Raw genomic sequence first — 25740 nt, 5'->3', positions numbered from 1 at the left:
TTGACAAGGTTATCCAAGGATGTAATGCTAAATGTTCAGTTGATTCCAGCCACCGGTCCTATTGGGACCAGAACAGGTCTTTTAGAAATGCACAAACTTCGGCGTCTTCCACCTCTGACTCCTTGTTAATTATTGGTTAAGAGAAGTTGTCAGGGTTTTCAGCCAAGGCTGGTTTTACATCTGGAAACGATTGGAGTTTATACACTGTCAATTTCTTTTTTGCAAGGATTAAAACCCAAGGGAAATTTATCAAACTACTAGAATGGGATCCAACAAAAGATGCAAGATTGATTATTGCTGTCCTCGTGAAGTTTTCAACCATTATAAACAAACACTAACTTGACACTAAACCATCAACATTTTATAGTTAAAATAACTACTTTAATACCATAATCCATCATGTTTCATTGGATGTTTCAAAATCCACCATTCATAATTCATAAATGATTTTACCTTTACAATAACTAAACTTTTTCTTTACATTTGTTTACCCTAAGGTCACCAAGAACAAAACATCCGTTACCATTTTTCATAACCTTTTAGACCACAACACTTGAAAGTTTTCTTTAAGAGATTTGAATGAAAATTGATTTTTCTGACCAATAGATTTGTCAGATCAATCACATTGGATCATTTCTATTTAGTCACCTGACAGATGTTGCTGCCATTTTATTGACCAAATATGGCAAGTGTCGTCTGTGAAACAGGTGGAGTATCGAGTTACCATATTAAATGTTTTAATGAACATTAATGGATTTTCTTAAGGCATTAATATAAGATTTTCTGTTGACTGAAAGGTTTTGCTGACCGCTTGCTGTAATGTGATCTAATGTAAACATTAACTTAGTGAATAAAAACAATGCACATGCTGAAGTTGCATAAATTTTCAAATTTAACCTTTGGTAACCCCATAGTAAATTGGATAATTAGGCCTTGTTTGTTTCACAGTTACAGGTATCAACAAAAAAAAGTTTATGAATGTAGGCACTATATCTAGACAGGTTCTGTAAAAGTTTGAAAAAATTGATTATGCAAAATGGATATATTGAAAATTTCATTCAAATTACATTATTCTGAGCTAAGTTAGAAGTGTTTGAAGTTTTGTCAAGATGTAGTGTAGACTGTTTATTATCTTGGCAATGGTACTTGACAATAAATACTAATTCTTGATTATCTATTTTATCGTTAAATTTTTAAATCTCGCAGGTGTTCTAATCCATTTAAATCTCAGCCATTTAATTGTCTACAGAGTTGATTATAGGCTTGTCGTTAATAAATCTTCAAATAATAATTTATATAACATTTGAAGCCAAAATAAAGACTGGTAATTTTGCTCTTACATAATGCATCTTTAACTATCTGTTATTTTTCTGGCAACAATTTACGAACTAACTCGTATCTTGAATTTGGGTAAACATTTCGACTCAACCCAATCTGGAACAGTACTTCTTTGGCGACATGAGAAGCGATATCGAATATTCTAGCCAGAATGAACAACTCTATCTCATAACATTGAGGTAAATATATGGCAATAGATAAATATAAGTAGAAATCATGATTAATTATTGTTTAACCGCCCTCTGAGAGTAGGGACTGAAACTTCAAAGGGAATCATGGCATAGATATAATACAGATTCTTTCGATCTTTTATTTATACTTTAACTTGATTGCTGTTTAGCGATATATTTTATCACTTTACATGTCTTTTTCCTGGCTTACTTTCTTTCTGTTACAAGGTCATACAGTACATATCATTTAATAATTAACAAAACAGGTAGTGAAATGAAATGGGATTAACGTCCAACTTGGCTAATGAAGACAGATTTATGGAATACACTGCTATGGGGACAAGTTTGCCTGGACAGCAACATTACGGCCTTCTCTTATATTGAATTCCAAGTAAGGGTTCTTTGTCAGACCTTCGGTCCTGCACCACTGACAAGGGGGAACACCATGCCGGAAAGTCCCGGGGAACTTTCTCAGCCAAGCCTGGACCTCCTGATGAGCCAGCATCTTACTGAGCTATTAGACTCCCCAGGTAGAAATGGAAGACATGGGTTTTTTACATCCACTCAACAAGGTTATGATTAACATAGTATATCTTATTTCATTCATTTCAGTGGTGAAAGAATGTCCACAATCCCACTCCTTGTCACTTACAATTTTGGGATATAAATCATGTTGTGTTGCTTAAAAAACATACCCTTGTTGTGTAATACATTTAGGAGATAAACACCTCCTGTTTCGCATTTATTGGGGTGTTTATCGACATTGTAACATGCCATTTTTTAGAATTTTAAAAGAACTTATTTTATTGTGTAAACTTCAAAATTCGTCTCACTGCAAATCAGTTTTAGTGACGTAAAAACCAAAGAAATCAATTTTGACGTAATGAAAACGTCGTGACGTAGCGGGGTAACTGGCTGCTCATGTTACATTTGGCTCTCTTATCGTCTGGTTGCTATAGTAGCCGTATGAGTATAGACACACACAAAAAAAACCCCTAAAATTCTCACTTCATTTTTTTAAAAGTACTTTTTGAAACAAAATTTATGTTTTTGTAATAGATTTTTTAATATTTTGTTGTTTGTAGCTGTTACCTGACAAGGGGGTGGCGTTTCAAGTTCATCTTCGGACATATCTCCAAATATTTCATCTAATGTACCGAGATCAAAACTGAGTGTCTCCATTGTGGTTATCTCCATTAAAGTAGTGCGCATAATGTTAATACGCAGTGATTTTTCTAATAATTTAGAGGGGTGTTATTGTCCAATAGACAGTGTCACCCTTAAGCATGTTACAATGCCTTCTAAGACCATTCCATTGAGGACCAATCCCAGGAACACATATCCAACCAACTAGAGATAGCTCCACAGATGTTAATACTGAAGGGACAACCACCCTTCAAAAACAATAAAGGACTTTTCTTGGTCAACCAACCATAACAAAATGTAATAAACATGAACAAGCAATCATTAGCTATATAAACTCCTCAAATAAAGAAGTGGTATCAGGTGCTATATTATAGAGAGAAAGCACAAAAGTATGAAACCTCTTACGTTTCTAAACTAACCAAGCAGCGTTATAGGGTACCCTAATGTCAATTTCCAACTGGCAGTCAATAGTATATACAGGACCTTGGTTATTTTTCGTTCCATCCGTATGATATGCCATTTTTCCTTGCCAGATCCCCCCCCCCTCCATCCTACACCAGTGACATGGAACATTCTCTGCTTAATATGGGATCGAACCTGTGACTTACTGGTCGGTAATCAAGCACCATACGCACTAAGCCTCCAAAAGCTATCCACTAGCAGGAGCTTCCAATGAATTCACATAAATGCACAAACAGTCATTTTTATTTGACAAAAAGAGAAACTCAATCCACCCTAGAATAACAAATAAAAGAAATTCTATTCGTTCTCAGCTCTTTGTTATTGTAAATCAATTCTGTCCAGAAACTGCATGACAAAACTGCTTTGCAAGACATGGATGAAACCAAACAATACCAGAAAATCATTAATTTGAAGCACACCGACTTGATGGCTTCTTACATTAGGACAAAATTGCATTATGTTCAGGAAAATTTATTACAATCATTAAAAGAAAATAAATTTAACCTTTTCCAAATCATTCTTATCAAATGTTTCTTTTTAAATTCTTTGGATTTTTTTTTTTTTTGGAACATGCTGAACTTCATCAATTGATTTAAGTGGCAGAAGAGTTTCATCATTTTCACCTGAGTTAATGAGGTTTTAACCAGGTCATACAAAGAAGGTCAAAAGCTCATTATTCTATATTTCCAATGTCATTTTCATTGTTTGTCTACAAGACAAGTCACGCCTACACATATGGCCCACCTCAAACCCTACTCTTACCCTAATCCCACCAGTATGGTCTACCTTTGATCCTACATTTATACTACTATTTAGCCATTTGAACAAAAAAGAATATTGTCTTGACGCATTCATTAGTTTTTCTTATCCCAATTTAACACAAATCACCTGTTTTGTTTATGACTGATGAAGACAGATTGCCAAAAAGATTGGAACTATGATTAATTATAAGGGTATCCCTCCCATTGTTGTTGTTATTTAGTTGTATTTTACGTCCGCTTCCACCGAGGCGATATCGCATTATGACATTTTCCTTTTAACTCTTCTCTATGCTTTAATTTTGCGATATATGTCTATTCAAAAAACAAAGAATTGTTTCACTATTCACCTATATTTCTCAAGTTTAATCCAATGTCTAAATAATAAAATTAAGCCCTTTGGTCATCACTTGAGACATTCATATCGTACATTTAATTCAGACGTTCCCCAGGCTTGGCTCCACTCAAAGAAACCAAGTGATCTTTTAAATTAATGATAAGCTTAACTCAATGTCTTCAAGTATATTATAATTAAAATATAATGTCTCAACAATGGATGAGTCGACTGACATTTTTCAGGGACAAGTAGGGGATAGTTGTTCATTATATAATCAACAGCCTAAAGGTACCCTGGGATAGTCATTGACAATCGAGGAATAAGTATCTAGAGTTTATCATGAAGTAATCTTAATTAAAAACATTGTAAGCCTTTTCACACGTAAATAGATATGAGTGTAGATCGTAAAATAAGACCACTGCTTGATTGGTAAATAACATTCAAATGAATTTAGGCCTAAGTGGGTATTGCAGGCTCTCCAAAGAATCTTAATACAATGAAAAGAAGGTCTAAGAGGATTTGATTTATGTCAAGAGACAAATCATAACCCTACTGCTACCTTCTATATCAACACATTTTTACTGTTCTAAATTATGATATATCTTATATCATTTTTTGATTAATTGCAACATTGAGAGTAAATATTTCTTTGTAATTTAAACCATTACATAATTTATGATTATAATTTCAAACAATGTCCATGCAATTATGTTTTTGTAAATAATTTCTTATGGGGGGTGGAATTTATACACCCTTCAGCTCGTTTCAGATCTCATAATTATATGGTACAATTTTATTTCATTTCGGTGTAGGGGTCTTTAGAGGACGAAACCGGAGGAGCCACAGAGGTCACAAGGTTATGCAGACGACCCTATTCCTCGTCACATACAAATGTGCGATTAAAACCATGTCACTTGACAGATCTTAAGATCTAAAGTGCATACATCAGCCCATTCAGCTACTCAAACACACTTTTTATTGCATAAATGGGTCAGAAAAAAAAAGACAATTCTGTAAAATACATGATATTCATTTCAAGTATGCGATTAATTTACTCAGTATTCTTGAATATGAATAGCCCTTTATCACAGGCAAACTAAATATACATAATTTCCTTCCGTACTGCCTCTTCAATTACTATTATCAATTTCCATATAAAATATCTAATATTCCATTACAACAAAACTTCCTCTAATTTTGAAATCTGTTATTCATTTTTTGTGGTAATGAATACGGATAAATGACAGCTTTGATTGGCCTTTTAGCATGATTAAAGAAATCTTTTTAAAAAATAGTTTTCCTTAATGACATGATCATGAATATTTGTCAATTGGACCTTGTTTTATGGGTTTGAAGTTGTGCAATTTCAATGACATCGAAAACCTATTTGATGCACTTAGCTGTGCATTAAGAGAAACTAGAGAATCTGTTTAAAAGAACCAACAGGTTTTCAATTATCTTTGTATTAAAGGCACCACAAACTAGAGTATTCAGATACGTACGATGAATTCTTATTGTCACATAATGAAATAAATTTTGTGACATTAAAGATACATTATGGGAGATTCGATAATGAGTTGGCAGTTCTCACTATAATACTTAAAAGCTAGAAGATAATGTAAAGGCAATTTGTTGAAAATTTCATTCAAATTGATTCACTATGAACCGAGAACTAAGCAGTTGAAATTTTCCAGCTAGCCTCGATCATCATTACTAAAGTCAGTACAATAAACAGCATAGTCTTGATTATCCATTTAATCGTTAAATCATGAAGGAAAGTCATGCAGTAAAGGCTAGCATAACAATCTAGAGTTGATATGGTCTGGATAGGTTAATTAATGTTTATTTAATAATTTAGATAACATTTCAGGCCTAAAGAAAGACCTGCAATAGACAGATTTAGCTCTTGCATAATGTATGTTTAAACTTGTCTTTAATGGCAATTAATATTTTTTTTAACATTTAATAACTACAAGTTACTAAAATGAAAAACAATCAGACAGAAAGTATACAAATAAATACTCACTTCTTTTCTCTGCTATAAAAATTCACAAACTACTCAATATCTGTTTTGATACATAGGTAATAATACATAAGAAACTGTAGAATATACACACACAATATACACTAGCTTATACAGTGGCATATGGAAGCTCTCTTGGGTCTATTACTCAATAACAACCCACTTATTGACCAATACACAATCAGCCAGAGATGGTGATTAACCAATTATAGGTAGCCAAGAGTTAATATTATTTACATTTAAGACCCTGGTAATTGGATTAGGGGATTAGACACTGTTTTGACAGTAATAAAGCTGTCTGCCAAAAATTATATGGTTAATATATTTTTTATGAGGTTATTTTTATAGTAACTGCCCACTTGATCACCTGTGTCAGCATCGAGCCCTTTGTTCAGATTATTTAATCTAATGAAATGGATGATCAAAATTCAAGGTCTTAACATAAATACAATAAAAGTGCAAACGAAAAGTGATATGAGGGTTTCTTCAAAAAGTATACTCTGTCTTATGCTCAACATCTAATACTACTTACAGTACAGGTACTGAAGGCAGCAAGGGAAGGGGACACAATAGACCCTTTTTTAACAGTGCCAGAAAAGCTTTCAATTAGATATGAATTTGCGATCAAAAAATTTAGAAATAGTTTATTTTAATTTCATTATTCATTCAAGTCCTGTTTGATTTCGAAAGATAAATATCTTACTGTTTAGCATCATATTCATTTAGAATTACATAGGGGCGTCAAATCTTTTCAATGCTTAGGGTTTCTGTAAAGCTCTTAATGAAGTCATTTACAAATGGTTTGATTAAACAGAATGATTCTGATGGTTCCAGATTTCTGATAAAGTTAAAAAAAAAAATCTGTCATTGAAGTGTTTCAAAACAGATTGTTAAAGATAACATTCATTCAATTAATATTGAAAATAAATGGAAACTGTTTCTGCAATCTGATGATCTTCAAAACCAACCATATTTGTTCTCAATACAGTTGGGTATTAAAGATAAGGAAGAGTTACTCCCAGATGCAATTCATATTGCATGATAATGTTTCCAGGACAACAGCAGCAACTTCATAATAAAAAAAATAACCAATTTCTTGCCTTGCAGATATTGTAAAGAATATTCTTTTGTTGCAAATCAGATGAAAATTTATCAGTTTCCCCAAAGAAAGAGGTGATTATTTGTACTTTTTGATGGGGCACACGAAAGACTATTTTTTTTAGAACACCCAACTTTCAATCAAAAATAGATAATGGCACTAATTTGAGCTGGTGTTTCCAATGTAAGTGCCCGACTTAGTTATTCCTACCATTATACGAATTGGATTCATCTGAATGCCAAGAAATCTTATTACCAATACTACAAATTGGTTATGAAAGTTTTGATACTGAAGACACAGACATTTTTTCAAACTAAAATAAGATGACATTAAATGCATAGAAATTTAAAATTTCCAGTTTAAATTTACTTAATCTGTTTATTTTTATAATGAGTTTGCTTAAGATGGATTGTTGCACCTGAAGAAAATATTCCCTACAGATTGAATCTTCACAGATGTTCGTTGACAGCCTGCTGAATTAGTCCTCTCATTAATTTTATTAGCTGTTAATTAGCCTCCATTACAGGGCATTCAACATATGGTTCCAACCAGTTTTATATGACTTTGTAACAACTTGGAAACATTAAATGGTCTCCAGCTGAAGAAATTCAATATTTCTCATAGAATAGCCATAAATAAAAGATATCTTATTGTTTATCAGGTTATTGGCCTTTGTGTTTTAAGCAGTTATTTAATGGTAATGGTCTTACATTATTAATCATTTTGGTTGTGGGTTATTAATTTTGAGATCATGAACTGTTTTTGTTTAATGTTAAGATTCTTAGTTTTAAGATTTTTATTAACACAAAAAGTATTATAAATATGCTTTTAATTCACCCACAGGGTTTCCTAGTATTTGAGATTTAATTTCATTCAAATTTTAACTGGATTATCCAGGGTTCTTAATTTTCTAGATTTAGTTTCATTAAAATTTTGATTTGATTATCAAGAAGTAAAGTAAATTTATTTGTAGGATTAAATTTCAATCTTTTCAACGAAAAGACACCTCAATTAAAACGGTAGACCTTCAATATAAACCTTTATAAATCCTATTAATTAAAAAATAACGACTTGATTAGAGCATTCAATCGTGAGCCAATAATCTAAACTTCAATCAAAATAGAAGGAATCTAGGAAAACACTCCTTTCAAAAGCATTGCTCATTTATTCAAACTTAAAAACCTTTCCACTGCCTTATCACTAACCTTGTATCACAATCAATTTACTTGATCATTACTATAAGTACCTGACCAAACTCAGTTGATTAATCCAATAATCTTAATCCAATTACTCCACTAGATCAGATTAGCCTTGTTTAGTTTATGGTGGACCATTTACAGTGACCAATTTTATCAATAATGGCCATGTCTTTGGAAAGACATGGAGAAGTTTCTTAATGAAGTTAGAATAAGGGAAACTAAAGCTGATGATCAGACTATCCTTAAAACTAATCTAAACAAAAGCTTGCTGATCCAGATTTAAATATATGTTTATTTTCTGAACTAATCTATAAGGAAAATACAGTCAAAGAAGCTTCACGATGGGAACAAGTTCATGCAAATATATATCCCTATAACCATGTTTGTGTTGCTAATATGCATGGTTACCTACCTGGTAATGTAGGAAGATGTTTCTCAAAATTTACAAGCTTCACTATTTACTTCTGAAATACAAGATAAAACAGAACTGTAAACATATTAGCCATTAAGATTTATTTATAGTTAGCAAACTTTTAAAATAAAACGTGTAGTTAAAGTTATCTTTGGGAATAAATGTAGCCTTCAAAAGGCTTAGTTCATTATTGGAACATATACAAATCATGGAATTGAAAGATGCTTTCAAAAAGATATGTAGTATCTTTCAGTGACACCATTAAAGAATAAAATGAAGACATGGGTGGTCTCCTGGTTATAGCATAAAATTATTCTGACAGTAGAAATAATAGATTCTTTCAATAATGATCAGAAATCAAATCAGGATCATCAATTGAACCACTTAGTAAATTTCTTGTAAAAACACCAAATTTTTTAAAAAAATTCCTGGAGGCACTCATATTGCGTAGTTTGAGAAAATAGCCTTCAAATAAATCTTTAAACACATGCTAGTCTGCAAACAAATTGTCATTAATAAACAGTTAGCTTTATTTGGGCAGCATCCTTTTTAGAAGCAGATGTAACCACTTTTGGTTCTCTTAAAACTAATATTTTTTGTTCATTTTCAATGGAATCTTAACTCTGCCTAATTGAATTGTCGAAATTTATTCCAGAAATCCACATCAATGGAATGAATTGTCGGGAAATCAGAAAATTCAAAAGAATGTGTGTTTCAAGCAAGTTACGGCAAGAAAAGTCTCTCAGTGAATCATCAAGCACAATAATCAAACATTCCTTTTACACAATAAATGTTTCCGTTTGACAGAAATTGGTGTGAAATCAAATAATTCCATAGGATCCATTTCTAGGGAATTGACTGATCATTATTCTTGGTGCTTTCCTGAAAATTACCATCATTATACTGCTTCTCTTCATCTGGCTCTTCAACAGTATATTATTATTTTGGAAATTTTGTCACAGATTCTCCAAGGAAATATTCTATCATCTAAAAGCTATTTCAAATAGTCATTACATCTTTTAGAAAAACAAAACTTCCCCTAGTACTCAAAGCAAGCAAAGAGATAGTTAAACTCTGTTAAAATGTTGATTTTTGTTTGATAAAAATTCCATTGGGATTGTAAACCATGCATTATAAAAATTTTGATATATTTAGAAATGGTTTTATTACCTTTAGAGTGCTTAAAATATTCCCATATAGTCCCAATAAAAACACTGCAATAAACTGCTGAATTGAAGAAATGTACAGTCCAGTTTCTCACCAAAATGAGCAACCTGTCACACCACAATACTAACCACTTAAGTCCCAGTGAACAAACAAGTGCCAAATGACAGGTCTCGTAGAACAATAGAGAAGGGCTGACACTAGCCCCTAGGGAACAGAGGAAATCAAATGGCTGTCTTGTGGCACTTTCTTAATGCTCTCCTGTGTACATATAACAGTATCTAATAATGAAGGATTTATATGGGATGAAGTTGTACATATTTTCCTGTCAACTTCCCGTCAGTATCAATTCTAACAAGGTTACATCTGTATAAAATAGAAGTTATCACCACCTTTGCCTTTTGAAAGTTAAGAAACTTTTATATACTAATTTATTTTGTTATAAAAAATATTGAGCTTCATTTGAAAATTAGCAGAACAGTAGTACGTTAAACCCAATTTCATTTCATTTCATTTGAAAATGGACCTGTATTGACTTTAATTCTTTTGAAAATTCTTCTGGAGTAAAAAAAATGCGTATTTCAAAGGTTAAACAAAAAAAAAAACACCAAGTAACCATCCAAAACAAATGAAAAATATTTATTTTGTGGAAATGTAAAAAAGAATTTTACCTTTTGACAGTGTAGAACTTTTACACATAAATTTAATGAACATTCTTCCAAAGATCGCAAGGCTTATTGTTAAATTTACTTAGCAGTCAGTACAAAATGAAGATATTTATTTTATAGTTATACAAGACAATATTTATCGACCAGATGCAGATTTAATAAATATTTGCATAAACTTGTAATTTTAAATAAATCGTCCTTTCAGATTTTAGACATGTCCCTACTTGTTGTACCTCCTTTCAAAATATATTCAAGCACACCATCTCCCCGGAGGACACAGAAAGAAAAGTAAATATTATTTCTCATAAATTATATATTATTAGCTGTTATTTCTGAATAATATTCCAGTATTCTTTCTTTTTTGTTATTTACAAACCTTAAGGGTAAAGGCTATCATTTAAAGTTGTATGTTTTGTTCAGTTTTAGAATATTTCGTTCAATTTCTGAATTGTTCAACTTTTTTCATTATGAAAATTTATTAGTCTCCAGTGAACAGCCATAACACTAAATAAAAATTACTAAGAGGGATGCCAAATGTCAATTGATTCAAATTGAAATACGCTGAAATATTGTTTTTCTTCATGTCTTTCAGTTTTAATCCTTTTTAGTCCCGAGGGTATGTCACAAGACAAAGACAACGTCAGAAAGCATTAAATTTAAAATAGAATACAATAAAACAACAGTTATTATTTTAATGTTTTATGTTGTGTTTCTATGTCGCTGACAAAAATATTGTCATGACAACAAGTCATTTCATACTATGAACATGTATAATCCTTTGAAGTGGCACAAAATAGCCACAGCAGCTCAGTGAGTAAGGCACAGGGTCGTTAACTAGGAGGTCTCGGGTTCGCTCTTAGTGTTAGTCTTCAACGTTTCCCAGTTCTCCCCTGGCAAGCCTGAAAGGTAACAATGTCAAGTCACTAGGATGGGGCGTAAAACTGAGATCTACATACACACTGAAGTGCACGAAAAGGAACCCTTGAAAGTTGGAATTAGAAAGAGTAGGCTGTAGCACTGCTGTTTGGGCAAAATTTCCTTCATAGCACGCCGTCATTAGCCAAGTCGGTGCAGTAAAGTAGGACGACAAAACCCATTTTTTATTTCATATCATTTTCTAAAGTGGCACTAAATATGTAGAAAAGAAATTAACTTTAGTAGTGCTTTCACTTTCCACACTTGGTACTTGGTTGGGGATGGATTGTGGCGAGATCTCCATTTACTACACTTGATTCAAGTGATGATTCCGGTTAAAGAATTACATGCATGTGTATTTCAATAACTTGTTAAGTCTTGTCACTCGTAGAAAAATAGGATTTGGTTACACCCTTTAAACATACATTATGCAAGAGCTAAATCTGCCTATTGCAGGTCTTTCTTTAGGCCTGAAATTAATAATTAAACATTAATTAACTTATCCAGACCATAATCAACTCTCGATCCTATCACTAGCCTGCGATATTTAGCGGATTGGAATACATTTTTTGAAAAATTAAACATAAAAATGGATATCATAGCAACTTTAATAATGTTAATCGAGGCTAGGATAATTCCAAAGCTAATATCTTGGTTCAGAGTTGGGCAATTTGAAATTTTCAGCATATTCTAAATACTTTATTTTTTAACTATTATGATGAGAACTGTCAACTCTTTATCTAATCTCCCATAACGCCCCTTTAATTATTATAATCATCTGGTGGGTTGTAATAATCATTGCTTATATATAACTTTGTTACCTGTCCCAAGGTTAGGAGTATGTTCAGCTGGTAGGGCGTAGATTACTATTATAACTTTTCATGGCTGGAGAAACAGATCCTCCAGATTTTGTAAACACAATGCTCATAAATCCCATTTACATTATGAAAATGGAATGGTACACAGTCCAGACCAGAAACGTTCCAAGATTTCTTTAATGGTGTTTACGGGTGGAACCATACTCAAGGAAGCAAGGTGTTATTGATCTGGGATCGCAGTAAGGTCTGCTTAAAAATGGGAAGCAAGTCTAGCACTCTTACATATGTAAAAGCATTTAGAAGTGACAAACCATATTTCCCACATGACTATGGCTGGCTTAAGTTAACTTTTCTGTGACAAGTTCCACACATAACTGTGACAAGAATGTTTTTGGCACCAGTGTAAATTGACTTGGTACAGTGCGCTTTATCAGGGTCCAATGCAAATGGGATTAATATGTTAGGGTTAATCGAATTAATTGGAAACCGGTCAATATAAGCTTTATAACTTGTTTCCGAGTGAGAGAGAGGAACAGGGTTTAACATCCACTTGACATAAACTAGGTCAATTTGGCAATACCAATGTTATATTGAACTTTAAGAATGTGATTGCACGTTTGGAGCTGTTGGTGCTAAACTGAAGGACTTGAAGAAAAAACACGAGGTTGAACAGGCAACCCTGCTTCTTGTTGCGTAAAAGTGAGGAATCGAAACTGACTCAATGTTTCTGAATCCATATAATTTATTATGTATTGAATCTTGTGTGTATGGGTTAATAAATACTGTTTAAATCAATAAATCCATGAGATTCTGCCCTGGCCCCCCCCCCCCCAAATACAAAATGGTTTCGAGCATTACAAGGATGAAAATTTGTGTTGTAATCAAAGATGAGTTTATCTGTTAGCACTGTAATAAATAACCAGTAATTAAACAATAGCAATTTTGGTGACAGCACCCTAATCTAACAATTAAATCTCAGTGACCAAAGTTGATAAATGCAAAATGTCAGTGCCAGTAGAAGTCACCAGACATGAAGTAATGTCTACAATGGTCCATAAATTCTTCTGGTGTATTTAATTAGCCATGTTACATTTGTGGCAAAGATAAACTCTACAAATGGCTGACAATTTGTTTATTTTTCTTAAGTTAACAGTAAAATCAATGTTTGTTGAAATGATAGCATGTGTTATCACATCTTTAGAGGGGTTTGGAGATAATTAGCTATGAGTTATCACTAATCACTGTTTATCTAATTAATCAAAAACGACAGCCCTGGTCCCAGAGTTGGGTCAAAATAACCTTATGGCAATATAGAATCGATTTTTATGCAATATGCCAGATTTTTTTTCTCAAAATGTCACATGTATACTTAGTATAAAAAGATAATAGAATTTGAATTATAGATCAGGAGAGGAAGTAGACAATAATCAATTTTAATAGCGATCACAACAACTTACATAATCTATTTGTTTTAGTGCTAAAAAAACTCCAACATATTTCCCAACGGAAAGGAAAGGAAATGAATAATAATCAATTAAAGATGCATTATGTAAGATTTAGAACAAGAGCCAATAGTTATAAGTATTATTTGTTAAAATATTCCATTTTATATAAATTGAGCATCTAATGCAATATATTAATGATTAGTTCAATGAAATGAATATAACTTCGTATCTATCATATTAAATATTCTCATCAATTAATATTTTTTTAAGGAGAAGACGTTTATAAGTTGTTAGAACTTTTGTTTAATGATTTTGTATTGTACAATGATATGTCGATGCAAAATAAAATAAGTTTAAATTAAACTAAAAATAAATAGATAATGAAAAAGAAATGTGTTGATAATTTCAGTCAAATTACTTCATTCTGAATGGAGTTGTCGTCGTTTGTAGAACAGTGTAGTCTCAATGGTCATTGCTACTGTTGTTACGATAGTCTTGATTATCCATTTTTAAATTAAAATATATAATGACATTCTTATTCAAATCTGTTTAAAATCAAAACCATCTGAAGTTCTAGAGAGTTGGTTATATAACAATTGAGGCTAAATGAAAGATCTGCATTAGGCAGATTTAGCTCTTGAATAATGTATCATGGTAACTGTAAAAATACACAATCTACGCTATCAAACATGTATCAAATATCTTGCCAGAGCAGTGGCAATCAACTGTTTTGCTAATATTAGATATTTTGAGACTTATAAATTTAGTTTATTTTATATGGTTATGTGAGCAATGTTTTGACAGAATTTTGCCGGTGTAGCAGCACTTGCCTACTGTTTAAATGATAATGTGTATTACCAATATGTACAAATTTTTTTTTACATTTCATTATCATCCAAATAACTTGACAATTTCCATCTATGTACATGTACTTAAAAATTCTGGAGATTCTTCTCTGTTTACATCTTGATTTAAATCCAGAACATTTAGAGTCCCATGTCTTAACGACATGATTAATTTGGTTTTATATTGTTCTAGTCACTAGATATGGATAATAGCCAAGTTTGTAATCAGTGTATTAAGAGTTTAAATTAGCTTTGTTTTGTCCAATCATTGAAGAATTACAGGAACTAAGTCACAATTACCAGGTGGAATCAACATACAGAGAATAATACAGTTTATAATTATTCATTCAACCTGTCCATCACACAGGTAATCTGATATTGGTACCTGACCATCAATTCCCACCATTTTCTTTTTACACTGATAAGGTGCCATGACAACCAAACTCATCATACAAGAGACAATAAATCAATTGCCTTTGTCTGACAGGACATACAAAGCTTATAAAACAATCAAATTTATATTAAAATTTGTCATTCCAGACTGAATTCTTTATCTATACCATATTGGGTAACAATATTAATGTAACTTATCCAATTGCTTTCATCAGTATTTCTCTTTGTAAAGTAAGAAAAAAACTTACTGACATTTAAAATTTGAAATGTTCGTCAAGTCTTCCATATATTAAATTCCTTTATAAAGAAATAAATGTCAGAATTTGTTATTGATAAAATAAATCAAAATATAGATAAAGAGCGAGGTTGGGCTTAATACCCACACAGCATAAACTACTGTATTTCAGAAAAAGAGAGAGAAATGGGGTTTAACGTCCACTCGACACAAACTAGGTCATTTCGGGACTAACATATGGCTTAATTTTATTTCAATAATTCGCTTGCTCATAGGGGTCTTTAGCAGTGGGAGGAAACCGGAGGACTCGGAGAAAGCCCACGAGGGCGACCCTACTCCTTGTCACGTACAACCAGGGATTCGAAACCACGCCAGTCGACTCAATGACTAGACTTTATGATACAGCACGCGCACGCTAACCATTTAGCCATCCACCCCCCCCCCCCCATATTTCAGAAAAACAATAGGGTAGAATACTTGCATCTATAACAGACCATACAGTATGAAATTCAATCAGTAAACAACCAACACTGTAATGCACAAAAACAATACGGACAAAACCCAATACCAGGTTAATCGAAATTTGTTTAGTGTCCATGGCAAGTGGTACATAAGCATACCCTGCCCTGTGCACAACATCTACTGTTAAAGCGGCCAAACCTAGCTGAACAATAATCTCAACACTAGTAAATAAGCTATCACGAGCGAAAAATTGATTCATATAAAAAAGGTTTTTAATCAACAGGTTACGTTAAGTACACAATGACGCTTCCATTTTCAATTCATGCGGATGTCTTCATTATACAAATAAACTTTAATTATTGGTACCTACATTGAATCTCCATTAATATAATTTTATTTATCTATTCCTTCAAGACGAAAGTTCCTCTAATCCCTTAATATTTCAGATGTTAATTCAAATAAATTACAATAAAATTTCTCTAGAGAGGAACTTAGTTTAACAGTTCAGTGAGTTTTAATAAAGACGAGATACTTAACGAGAATAAAAGTCAGAATAATTCCAATGAACAATCAAAAGTGTGGCTTTCTAATTTCAAATTAGTCTAAAATTCTTTTAACATAGTAAATCTGCCAATTTTCCATATTAACAAATTCAAATAACCTGCAATTTGTGGGAAAAACTTGATTAGGAAGCATAGAATAAAATAAGTGGCACCTCAACAACTTGCTTCCATATGGTCAATTAAATTAGCAAGGTGGTTACAAAAATGAGCAATTCATAGTCAAATGATTCTTTATCTTGAGTTATGGTCTCTTCAATACCCTTAATACCCCTAAACTAACCCCTCTATTCTGAACAAAATCCCATAACCACCTACTTGGGTTGTGAGGAGTTTTTGACTTGTTTTAAGGCAGACACACTTCAGGGTTCTTTGTTTATCAACAGATATTGTTTCGATACTGACACTGTCTCATTCCTCTGTCAAAATTTTTTGATGGATGACCATCGTTGAAGAGGATGTCCAGAAATTTCTGTATTCTCATGTCAACATACTATCCAGCATCTTTAAGGACCAGAGTTCCCCTGATTACAATAAGATTAATAGCCAAATCATAGGTTAGAGGGATTTTGGACAGCTTGCTTCAATAGGCTTATTAGCTTTTGTCCCTGCAGAAGTCTAAGACTGAGGGGTGGACGAAGAGCATATCATTAACATGATAAAAAGGACAAAGTGAATGTCTTGTGAATGGTATTTGAAGTCAGAGACCTATAATTTGGTAACAATGGTACCAAGACAAACATTGTGATTACATCTTCCTCTAACAATTGGTTCTAGCTCAATATTGACAAGTCTCATGCTTTATTTATTGATAGCCAATATGGTCAATGATGTATATTATCAGAAAATAGACTATTGATTCAATCCCTTTAAAGAAAGATTCATTTTATAAAATTGTTCTATTAGGGAATTCTAACAAGAGAATCAATGCTAATTGTTTCTTTACCTATATTCAATGATGCATCACAGATTTTGAAGGTACAATTATTTCTTTAATAGCCAAAAGAATAAGAATGAAGAGCCACAACATTTATGACAATTTTTTTCAGAAACTAAATGCTGGGATCATTTATTGTTACAGATCTGTTCAGTCAAACCAATCTGTTCTACGCTACTAGACTTCATTCAACAAGACGCCGCTGGTGATGTTTTACATGACGCAGGGTATGCTTAAACTTTTATGAACACCTGGTAGAAATTCCTATATGCAATTTTTCTCATGTAGCGAAATTCACTGAAGATGAATTATTTTGATTTTCTATTTATCTGCTCTCGATCTCCTTATTAAATGGCATTGGCCGAGAAAGTTCATCTCGATTTTCCGGCGTGATTTCCCCTTGTCAGTGATGCAGAACGGAGGGCCTGACAAGGACAGCTGTCCTTGGCGTGCACGTAAAAGATCCCTTGGTAGTTGGAATTCGTTATAAGAGTAGGCCGTAGCGCCGCTGCCCGGGCAAAATTTCCCTCATAGCACACTGTATGGAGTATGCCCGTCTTCAATTAGCCCAGGTTAGGTGCAGAAGAGTAGGACGTCAAACCCCATTTCATTTCATTTCATTTCCTTATTAAATGTTATCAAAATGATTGAAAAATGAATGGAAAATAATCAATAGTTATAAGCATTATCACTGACAAATGTTCATAAATCCACAAAACACTTTTTTATACATCAATTATTTAAAACATGATATATATGGTTCACTAAAACATACACCTTTATTATTTTGAACTAATGGATATTACCACCAATAAAATAACTTAGTGACAATAAAATACAATACGATGCTATTATGGCTAATTGTCTGGATGTGGTATATATACAAAATGAATGTGTTGATATAGAAAGACATATTGATCAGCAATTAAACCTAATTAACCTCCATCATTAATACACAGTTTTTTTTTTAGCCAAATTGGACAGTGTTTTAGAACATCACAATACATGATTGATTCTTTGAACAACGGTAGCCATCTTTAGTCCAGCGAAGTCAGATGTGAACTAAGGACTAGGACAAAATGCTCCAACAGCCATATGAATGTTTTGAGGTTCAAAACTGAAATGTCAAATTCTCAAAAAAGGGAATAGTAATGCTGACATCCCAATTATAATAACCAAAGATTAATTTTCAACATTTTTCTATTCGAATTACAATTTTATTTCTGTTCAAATTAAAAACGCATTTGACCGTTGAAAGGTTTTAATCCTGGAGTTGCCAACCTATAGCACAAGTGGCACATTGGACAATTTCATGTGGCACATTTCATTGCATACTAATGATCTACTGTAAGAAATAACCAATTTGATTCCAAATATCAACAGCCTGGCAATATCAAATGAAAATGAATGAAACAGGGTTTAACGTCCTACTGTTCTGCTTCAACTGGGCTTACAAAGATGAGCATATGCCATACAGTTGGATATGAGTTTGCTGGCACACTGCCATTACAGCCTATTCTTATATAGAATTCCAACTCCCAAGGGTTCTTCTATGTGCATGTCGATGTATACACACAACCCCAGTTTTTCTCCCATCCGAATTACTATACATTGTCTCTTGCCAGGCAAAATCGAAAACAAAATTCTTGTTGAGGAAAATAAAGTTTAATATTTGGCTTCAAATCTACTGAAATTAAAGAATTCAATAAATAACTACCTCTTCTCATAATCTACCTTCTCATGGTCCACAATAAATTGGTGGTCAGTATGAGGGAAATTTTGTTCGATCTACTCATGCTATGACCTACTCTTATATTGAATTTGGACTGCCATGGGATCTTTTATGTGCATGGGACCTCAGTTTTTCATCCCAACTGAACGGCTCTACGTTGTCCTTTGCCAGGCCCTCTGGAGGAAACACGCTGGAAAATCCTGATGAACTTTCTCGATCAATGCAGGGCCTCCATGTTAGTGAGCCAATGTCTTACTCAGTGAGGCAGTCAGTATAATAAGTGTAATGGTCAATCATAACCATATTGGTCAATCCAGTGGTCAGTTCAATCAGAACTATATTGGTTCGTCCTGTGGTCAGTGTTGACTAATTAAAATAATTTGAAAGACGAATGTCATCATAGCATGTCTGGCCTAATCAAATCACCAATATATCACCAAGGTGTCATGTCCTGTACACATGCATTTCATGTCCGCACTACAGCACACATGATAATTGCAGATTTTTAAAATGCCTTTGTTCAAGTTATCTGTAATTGCTGAGAACGACAGCATCCCAGGAAATTAAGAATATCATTTTCTTGATGACCTTTATGTTTTTTGATTAAAAATGACCAGGCACAAAACCACATGGGCAATAATCACCAGGCTAGTTTTTCCGTGTGAAGACAATAATTACTGATTAATTTTTACACAGTTCGGATTACAACAGAACCCATTTGATCTCTATGTTGATGTTTTAATTCAGTTTTTCGGAATATCTCTAGTGGTCTGGCCCATAAAAATAAATTTTATCAATTATAACTATATGTGGTGAAAACAATTGTATGTCTGGAAACAAAGCCAATTTGCAAGCTACCATGCATTACATATTTGTGGCCCAATTGTGTCTTGAAATATAGCCATGATCTCCCAGTTTTATATCCAACCCTAAATTGGTTACCAGTAACACAATATCTTTTATAAACAAAGCATTTCGCAGCGAAATTTGTCTCGTCTTATTCAATTATAAATTGAGTGAAGAAGATGAAATATGAATCAATGACAATGCATGAAAAATATTAAATCCTATACCCAAGAAAAAGATAATTTTTTTATCTTGATTCAGCAGACTCACAAGCACTCGACTTAATATCGTATTTGTGTGGTCTTAATCAGCCCTCATAAGAGAGCAAAATGAAAAACAGAAATTATCAATAACTCAGACTTAGTCCATTCTTCAATACAAATCTTTATTTCATTAAATCATTATTCTTTTTCTCTCAATGCTTTGCTGATTTTCTTGACCACTGATGTCTATCTTTAAATTACTGAAAGGTCTATAACAGGTCCCTGGTCTAACAAAGATGTAGATTAGGCGGAAAAAGATGTGTCACAAATCACATCCATCATATATGGTAAACTCTATGTCACTTAGTACTAATACAAATCCTGATTTCAATCAATGGTATTAATATCAGCTTACAATAGCCAGTGTCCAGTAGAACAATTCAGATATCATTTTGATAAATTATCTCTGGACACTGCAAAAAGTAATTAAGAACTGCATTTGTATCAGATTACTGGATCTGTAAGCACATGCAGGTGCATTTGTATTTCTAATGCCAACCGATTCCATTAGTGGTACGGAAAAGGATGTTGGGAATGAGGGATTAGGTGAATTATTAATTCCATATCATATTTCTACAGATTATTTGTAAACAGAATTAATGTCAATCATGATAGGATTTACTATATTAGAATTATGAATGGTTTTGTATCAAAGATAACTAGATAAATTGTGCATAATCATAGTTGTCTAATATAATGCCACATAATTATTAAAACATTGTAGGCCAATAAAATTTGTACATCTAGACCACTGAAATAGAATATTTCAAATTCTAAAATGCTGGAGGGAAAACCTTGAGGGCATTGAAGGGCAGAGGCAATGGCATGTAAAGAGGGGGACATAGCGTATGACAGCCCTGGGATTCAATTATTCTAAATTTGAAATTATCGCATTAAAGAGCAGAGGCAGTGGAGTGTAGAGAGATGGGCAGAGAGGGTGACAGTCTCAAGCATCCATTGTTGATGATGTTGAATAAGTCGCCATAGAATCCCACAAGTTGGTGTAAATGTGGATCCATGTTTTAATAAGGAGACCAGAATAGAGAACCTTTCAAAAATGTAGTTCAATGTTATATTCCAGTAGAGGTCATTTGTGGCACTGAGCAAGATTAATATGCCCAATTTATATATAGTTAGATTAATAAAAAATTTATTTCAACCGTTTTTACATATTTAACCTTCCCAGTAATGGGCCCTATACTGGAGTCTGTATAAAAACAAAACTGTTTTTACAGAATTCACATTATAAATTATTTATTCTCACATCCTCCATTTTATATTCATCTACTAGAAACTAACCACACGGAAAGGGTTTTCCCCTTTTTTATCTCACAATCTTGATTACAAAACGACTTTTTTCCATCAAAAGCCTTCAAAACAATGGAAATTCATCTGGGAGAAAACCTCAAAGGCTTTAATTAATTGATTTCTTTTCTATTTTCATGTGTACAACAGCATCAATAAGTCATATTTTCTTTGTACAACATATAGCGTCAGTTTTGGTCTCAAAACATAATTCTACATGTGTACACCTATATTCTTTTGTGAATTTTCGCTTTAACGAATAAGTATATTTAATTAATTGAAGCATGTCTAATTATCTATCAATCATTTAGGCACTTTATATGTAAAGAAGCATGAAGGTGCAAAGCTAGCTCATTTGTATCTTATCACCCTGTATCATTTATAAAACTTTAAAAATATATATATAATTGCACGATTTTCCATAACACACCCATGACATGCATTCACTAAAATTCAATTGAATTTCAAAGTAATTAAAATAATATGCTGATTTGTTTTCAAAAGATATTACATAGTGTGAAATTCTATTATTTCATAAAACCAAAAAAGAAAAATAATTGCACAATGTTCATTAACACACCTGTAACATTTCATTAAAATTAAAACTTAATTTCAAAGTAATTAAAATGTATATCAATGTATAAGATAATATGCTGATTGGTTTTCAAAAGAAATTACACAGTGCATGATTCTAAGGTTTAAATTCAAGTCGACACCCTAACTTATCTTGACTTCTGATCACTCACTGAAACAAATATTGGGTGTTTTTTCAAATACGTTACAGATCATTTAAAAATATTTCTCTGATAAGCCTACACAATAATAAACAGATTTTTTTTTCTTCTGTAATTTAAACCTTTTTATACCTTTCAAACATGTTATCATAAAATCTTTAAATTTATTTTGTGATTTGATAAGAAAATGATTGATGGAAGGTCATGTTGTTAAAAATAAACAAGAATGGTTACATTACTGTTTAAATTATATACTAAATATATGGTTTGCCTTTGAGACAACCCTGGAAATAGGGCACGGGTCACAGATCTTGTCAGGCACAAATTCATCTTTGTCAAGCACAATCTCACTCGTGCCTGTTCTTTAAATTTGTCCAGTACTGATTCCGTCTTTTAATATTGATTTTTTTGGGGGACCAGGAACTGCTCCCAAAGTACTACTCACTTCTTGTTCTTTGGGGGCGACTCCTAAAGCTCTACCAATTTGAGTACAATCGACATGAAACTTGGCATGCTTGTTCCTTGGACAATTATACACTGATGCCTTGTACTTGTTAACATATGTCAGGCACTAGTTCACTTACATCTAAAACAGTCACTTCCAGGTCTGCCTTTAGTCTGTACACTTGATTCTATCATGCATATATATATATATACACATACGGCATGATATATACACATACTTGAGGAAAATAATCCATTTGTGGGCAAAATGTCATATGTGGGCGAAATTGATATCAAATCTGCTGTTTTGTTTGATATTAATGTATCTGTACACCATTGGTGTCAGATAATATATTCCTTTGACAATGGTATATCAATGGTTTTACATCAAATTATGAAAAATATATTCCTACACTTGTTTATTATTAAAAATATTAATGCATATATGAATCATAAATCAAATGGCACAAAGTTTGCCTGTTTTCAGCTGTTGTACTGTCCTACCATTTTTTTTAATGATGAAATGAGCCCGACATCATAGAATATTGATACTGTATATTACTAAAAATATCAATGTATATGAATCAAATCTGATGACGATGAAACAAAGATGTTCCATTTCAATCTGTCATACTATTTATTTTTTTTGAAAAAAGATCAAATTAGTCTGGCATCAGAGCATATGGATACATAACAACTATTGACAGATATACCTCATATCATATAAAGAGACAGAAAATGCTAATAAACAGAATATTAGTCTTTTATATTCAAAATGTCATAAAATATTGAAATTAATGTGTATGGGGGCCATTAAAACTGTGGGAATTAATGATGAACACCATATGAATGACAAGCTTACCTGTCATCAGAAAAGCTCCTGCTGTTTGAAACCCCATTATCAGTCTATAATTACAGATCATGACCATCACCTATTCTACTCTGTTGATTATGCTGAACACATAATCCAGTTTCTATAATGTTTAATATCTTTAATCCTCCTAATACCAATGTTTTAACTTGAATGATCAATTTATTTATCAGGAATTGTAAGAACTCTCTTTAACATCTTGTAATCATCCTATCCTTTTTTTAAATTGTGCAAAGAAATCCCCTGTTAACATGTTTTATTAATTTCCTGTGACTTCAACCTATGTCCAAAAAACTTTAGTCTCCATTCAAGTTTTTAAGAGGATTTTCTTTTCTTTTTTTTTAATTCAACTCACTGTTTTATATACTTAAAAAAAAAAAAAAAAATTCTGAACTAGACCCCAATTCAAATATTAAATCTCTATAATGGTCTGGCCTTTCATTTATTTCTATACAGGTAAAACCCCTATAATCATAATTTATAATCATTTTCTCTGTGTTCATCTACACAAGACCAGAACGGAATTATAAGTCCATTTCTTTACTTTCACTGATATTCATCTTGGACAAATTTCTTTTTAGCACATTCATGTTATATGATGTTGATAAGATGGCTTAAAAGATATGTCTAGATAATCATGACCACTTTTATACATTGGAATCCAGCGAAGCACATCACAGAGTGATACACCCTTCAAGAGAATAAGATAAATGCGATAAAAAGGCACAAGAGTGGAAAAAATCAACATGTTTCCATTATGTTTCCCAACAATTGAAAGCATGAAATCAATGGATAGAGCATATTAGAGGGTGATTTAGTATATGTTCATTTTTTGTCAAGTTGAGCCCTTCCCATGCTGAGAGATGTTAGGCTAACGTTGACCTCTCCTTAGTCCAAATTATATAGGTTTTGATCTTTTAGCCCCCCAAAATAACCTAGGTTTCAAGCTCTATTGAATATGAAAATGTAAAATGTCATTCATTATTCAACAGAAGCAAAAAGCTTAGCGGAAGCCCACACAAAGCAAGGTCCATAAATAAGACATCAAGTTTGAAAAAAGTAACTTCTCTGAATGGACCATAACATACAGGGATTAGAAATTGGGAAGATTTTTTATTGTAATCCAGGTTTTCACTGGTCATGAGAAAATGGAGGTGGCTGAACTGACGGAGCTTTGTAGTTTATTACATTGTGACTTCTAGTCAGTCAACCCTGGACAAAGCTGTGAGATAAAGATGGATATAAAAGTTTTATGAGGACATCTGGTACAACACCCAAGCACAATATAAAACTTCATAAATCTCACAGTACAGATTTCTCTGCCCTAAATATAATATATCTCTAATATATATATTTCTTAAATTTAATCTTCATCTTAAAGCCCGATTCATATTCGATGGATTATTAATCCTTTGAAAACTACAATATTGTAAACATTGAATCAGTCCAAATATGGTTTTAATCAGTTCAGTATTTACAAAGATATGATGAAATGAAAATTTGTTAACATTCAGCATCCTCTGTAGTCGATATAAACTGGATATGATCAAAATAGACAGTGCGGACTATAATCTTCAGTCAAAGCTATAGATGGGGATCTATTTTAATCTGATTGGATCCAAGTCGGAAGATTATATATCATTGACATTTTTATTTGTTTTTTTAAAGTAAATGTTAAATAATCATTTGGAGTAGATGTTAGAGTAGATATTGTCCCAAAAATGTAGAGGATAGCAGTTTTGTTTGAAACTGACAAATATTTCTCTAAACCAGCGGCTGCCAGGCAGGATACGCCCACATTTTCGAGAGATGGATAGAGAACAAGCTAACAAGAAAGTGATTTTTCCTACTATCAAGGGCCATAATTCAGGAAATTACAATTCGATATGCACATATATCGAAAGGAACTGAACGAACGGCAGCCATTTTGTCTGTCAATTTTGGGCCGATTTTCACGAAATTCGAACTCAATCGTCCTCAGGGTGTAACGGTGATATAAAAATACATTTTTTAAATCGGATAAAAATTATGACCTCTATAGGATCCACAAGCTAAAAACGCAATTTTTCATACAATCAGGGGTCATAATTCAGGAAGTTACGGTCCGATATGTGCGAATATCGAAAGGAACCAAGATCTTTGGGTTATAAACTTACATT

General features: G+C 32.6%; 1 protein-coding gene and 1 long non-coding RNA gene across 2 annotated transcripts in view; one reads left to right on the top strand and one right to left on the bottom strand.

Annotated features, from left to right (window-relative positions):
• Nucleotides 1–8996, bottom strand: part of LOC126830818 (protocadherin-9) — a 55382-nt gene extending 46386 nt beyond the window's left edge. Inside the window, exon 1 of the mRNA XM_050561232.2 lies at nt 8945–8996. The gene's annotated coding sequence lies outside the window, so the exon portion shown is untranslated. The remainder of the gene's footprint in view (nt 1–8944) is intronic.
• Nucleotides 1–11471, top strand: part of LOC126830820 (uncharacterized) — a 61389-nt gene extending 49918 nt beyond the window's left edge. The window contains exons 3-4 of the long non-coding RNA XR_007683990.2: nt 10982–11064; nt 11369–11471. This is a non-coding gene — a long non-coding RNA (uncharacterized LOC126830820). The remainder of the gene's footprint in view (nt 1–10981; nt 11065–11368) is intronic.
• Nucleotides 11472–25740: the final 14269 nt, after the last annotated feature.

Source organism: Patella vulgata, chromosome 8 (genome assembly GCF_932274485.2).
Source record: "Patella vulgata chromosome 8, xgPatVulg1.2, whole genome shotgun sequence".
NCBI lineage: Eukaryota > Metazoa > Mollusca > Gastropoda > Patellidae > Patella > Patella vulgata.
This window is presented reverse-complemented; position numbering and strand designations above follow the sequence as displayed.